Source organism: Mus caroli, chromosome 7 (assembly GCF_900094665.2).
Source record: "Mus caroli chromosome 7, CAROLI_EIJ_v1.1, whole genome shotgun sequence".
In the NCBI taxonomy this organism is placed as follows: Eukaryota; Metazoa; Chordata; class Mammalia; order Rodentia; family Muridae; genus Mus; species Mus caroli.
In genome coordinates, this window is record NC_034576.1 from 66,264,477 (window position 1) to 66,269,372 (window position 4,896).

Genomic DNA, 4,896 nt, shown 5'->3' on the forward strand with positions numbered 1-4,896 from the left:
GGGGGGCGCTATGGGGGACTTTTGGGATAGCATTGGAAATGTAATTGAGGAAAATATGTAATAAAAATATTAAAAATTAAAAAAAGAAGCAAAAAAAACAAAAAAAAAAAAGGAATATAGCAAAAGTGTTAAGTCAGTCTAGAATAATGTACTCCATTACGTGACTTAGAACACTGCACTGTCTGACAACTCCTAAATACCCACGGTGTAAATAATGATTTCGACAGCACAGAGGAAGATATTCACAGTGCTGAGGTCAGATACCTCAGGGTATAGGCCTAACTTTGTAACCTACACACTGGTACAAAGCAGCCCACTTCGCTTTATAACCACCCTGCTCTTTATAACAGCCCTCCTGGGCATTGTATTTAAGAAACTAAGAGTCTTGGTTACTTAAATGAGAAGGCTAAAATAGCATCTCTTACAGGGGGCTACTCCAAACTCTGGTCAGTGTTTTAGGTAACCTTCCATTGCTGTGATGAAAAGCAACCTGAGGAGAAATCAGTTCATTTCAGCTTGCAGGCCTATTTCAGAGTCCAACACTGTGGGAAGTCAGGGCAGAAGCTCAAACAAGGCAAGAAGCTAGAAGCAGAGCTGATTTTACAGAGTTGCTCCTTACAGCTTGCTCAGACTGCTTTCTTATACACTCTAGGACCACATGCACAGGGGTGACATTACTCACAGTTGGCTGGACCTGCCCATATTAATCACTAATTTAGGAAATACCCAACAGATTTACTTATAGGTCATTACAAAAGCTTTTTCTCAATTAAGATTCCCTCTTCCCATCTAGGCTTATGTCAACTTGACAACAACAACAAAAAAGTACAACTGACCTTTGTTAGCTTGACCCACAAGCATAGCATTTCTTAGTCCATAACCTCTCCTTTTTTGTTCATCCTCAAGATCTCATATTAATATTAATATCACAGTATAAAATATATGTAACGCTATAACACAGTCCTTTTTTAAAACATCCTCCATGTATTTCAAAGTTCAAATCTCTCTAAAAATGCAGTCTCTCTAAAATATCCAAAGTCTGTTTAAAATTCCATAGTGTCTTTAAACTTCCAAAATGTTTTACCTATAGGCTCCTGTAAAATCAAATTTAAGTTAAATACATTCTTATTTTTCAGGTCAAAATCAATAGTCAAAACAATGCAAAACTAAAATTAAACAGCTTACTGAGGGCTAGAGAGATGGATCAGTGGTTAAGAGCACCAACTGCTCTTCTGAAGGTCCTGAGTTCAAGTCCCAGCAACCACATGATGGCTCACAGTCATCTGTAATGAGATCTGACTCCCTTTTCTGGACTGTCTGAAGACAGCTAGGTGTACTTACATATAATAAATAAATAAAATAAAATAAAAACAGCTTAATGATTTTGGTGCTTCCCATCTGGGACCTACTCGATCCCCTGAGCTCCAAAGGCTCTGTAACCTGCAGCATGCTTGTCCTGGACTCAGGTTGGCTCTGCTCTCTGGCTGCTGTTGTCCTTGGCAGTCATCTGATGGTACAGGCATCTGCAAAACTCTGGGTGGTTTGCTACAACTGTGCTGTTTCTTCACCAATATCTTCTCTAGGCCTCTCAGAGATTCCTGCCCTGACACACAGTGACAAGCCTCACCTGATCTCCATGACCCCTTAGTGCTTTCAAAAATCAGTACCACTTCATGACTCTTACACAATACCAAGTTTAACTGCCCGCACAAGATACAGCCTTGGCTGCCTCTGGATCACGGGTCCCATGTGCTGCCCCTGAGGAAACACTTCTCAGAAGATTTCACCTCAGTGATGCTGGTCTCTTTCAATCAGTGCTATTTTTCAGCTCCAGCTGACCAGCAACACAATGGATTCACCTTACTGGTTCTGGTCTCTTGTTAATCACAGGTGATTCTTCAGCCATATCTGACCAGAACACAGATCTGTAATTCAAATTATGAAACAGCTTGTATAGAGTCTTTTTAAATTTATTCTATACATGGCGTCTTTTATTTATATTTTTAATAATTTTTATATATTTTATCATGCTTCTCCCTTCAACTCCTCCTATATCCTCCTTCCATATCTACCTCCCTACCTACCCAATTTTATGTTTTATCTCCCTCCCTCTCCCCTTCTCTCTTAAGAAAGGGAAAGATGAAAAATAAAAAAGCAAGAAACAACAACAAAACCTCAGAAAAGCCAAAAATCGAAACAAATGAGAAAAAAACTAATAAGAGTAAAAACAATCCACAGAAATGCCATTGAGTTTGCTTTGTGTTCTCCAACTACTCCAGGCATGGAGCCAGCCCTGGTGTGTGGTAGACCCAGTGAAGTAAAGAACATTTGAAAACCCATATGAAAATCCTCTTTTATAGAAGCTTCCTAAATCTGTACATCTATGAAAAGAATCAAGATGAATTCACCAAATAACAGTAAAGGGTAAGTGTATCTCATTCTGGCAAGCCCTTGCCCTGGAACCACCCCTTATCTCTACACAGCCCCTCCTCACACCTCCCCTCAGGAATAACTGCCAACATAAAGGATTCTCTGAACCCCCAGAGGCAGACCTAAGGCTCAAAGACTTTCCACCAATCCCTTACTTCATGAGCTTTCCCCTTTGAACCCTACAAAAATCTCAAGACCCCGTGTCCTGGCTCGCAATCCCCATGCCCACTGTGAGGCTGTTGCCCCTCACTGTCTCTATTAAAAGACACGTTGCTTCTGTCAGACTCGGAGTCATCTCCTTTCTATGTCATACAGGTACACTTTCTATCGAACACTGTTGGTGCCCAAATCAAGGAATGAGTTCCATACTTTCAGTTTCCAATGTCTAACAGAAGTCAATAATTTTACACAACAGAATGGTAAGTGGTCTGAGGTTCCTATGTCCAAAGCTTTTCAGAAGGTTTCTCCTCCCTCTTATCAAATTCTTCTCCCCTAGTCTCCTCTTGTCTACCTACCTTCTCCCTCTTCCTTCAGTGACTTCAACCCAGAGATGAGCCCTGACATTATAGACCCCTCTACCCCACCCTTTTACCACTCCTTCTGACCCCTTCTGCTCCCTCTTCCTCCCACTTCTACTTCTTCCCCAGCTGCCTCTTCTAAACCCCCTACTGGCTCCCTTCTCCCTCCCCTTCCAGCATGTCTATCCCTCTGTTTCAAGGTCTCATAAACAAGCTTAGAATGTAGTGGGTTCTACTGGCCCCACTTAGGTTCTTGTGCCTGTATCCCTCTCTGATATTAGAGAAACTTCCCATAGAATAGGATCATTCTCCAGAAACCCATTAACTGCAAGAAGGACTTCCTCTACCTTACCCAATCCCATGACCTCACTTGCAGTGCAGGGGCACATCTAGTATAGCTTCACTTTGACCCGAAACCCTAATACAAAAGAGCACATTTGACACTTAGCCCCAACCTATGAAGACCAAGATTTGCTTTCAGCAATGGTCCTGACCTCTGATTCTACCACAGGGAAGATCCTGGCATTCAGAAGCTGAAATCAATTATCTCTTTTAGAAGGCATGCAACAAAATGCTCACACGTTGGTCAGCCTTGAAACAGTTAGATGATCCAGGGACCTGAGGAAAATCTGGCCTTACTTCTACCCAAGTGCACCAACCTAGGTATTCCAACCCTTGATGCTTCCCTCTTCTTTTACATCTATTTTATTGGCCAGTCAGTCCCAGATAGCCAGTACAAGCTTTACAAATTAGAAAGGGGCCCTAGACCCCCATAGAGAAATCCCTTAGTCATTGGCTTTAGGGTTTGTTTTTTAATAAATTTAGTTAATTTGCAACTTTAAAAAAAAAGATTTGTTTGTTTTATGCTGGTACACTGTCGCTATCTTCAGATACACCAGAAGAAGGCATCAGATTTCATTACAGATGGTCATGAGCTACTGTGTGATTGCTGAGAGTTGAACTCAAGACCTTTGGAAGAGCAGTCAGTGCTCTTAATCACTGAGCCATCTCTCCAGCCCCACCTTTAAGGTTTTTAACAACAGAGAAGAGAGACCATAAAGCTAAATAAATATCAGTTTCTGGCCCCTGTCCTCCATGGTTTGCCCAACCCATGAGGCAAGCCACCTTTCCTTTCCAGGGCACAAAGTCCCCTTGAAAGCAGAGCAAAGTTTGGTTGATCTGCTTCAGATACAACCAACCAGGTCACTGGGCTAAAGCTTACCCTAGTCCCAGATCCCCTCCTCATGACTGTCAGAACTGTGGTCAGTGGGAACATTGGAAATTAGACTGTCCCCAGAGGTTCCCAGCCATCTCTGATGGAACCCAAAATATCAAATCCTAACCACATTAGTTGCAATAATAAGGTTTCTTTACAAGGCCCCATGTCACCACTTAGGGTTCCTCCAGGGAACTGTAAGTGATAGTAATGTTTGCCAGACCCAAGATTTCTTTTTCATTTTTTTCCAATTTTTATTAGGTATTTTCTTCATTTACATTTCAAATGCTACCAAGAAAGTCCCCCATCCCCTCCTCCCATCCGCTCTCCTACACAACCACTCCCACATCTTGGCCCTGGTGTTCCCCTGTACTGGGGCATATAACGTTTGCAAGACCAAGGGGCCCTTCTTCCCAATGATGGCCAACTAAGCCATATTCTGCTACATATGCAGCTAGAGACACGAGTTCTGGGGGTACTGGTTAGTTCATATTGCTGTTCCACTTATAGGGTTGCAGATCCCTTTAGCAGCTAGGGTACTTTCTCTAGCTCCTCCATTGGGGGCCCTGTGTCCCATCCAATAGTTGACTGTGAGCATCCATTTCTGTGTTTACCAGGCACTGGCATAGCCTCACAGGAGACAGCTGTATCAGGGTCCTTTCAGCAAAATCTTGCTGGCATGTGCAATAGTTTCTGCGTTTGGTGGCTGATTATGGGATGGATCCCCAAGTG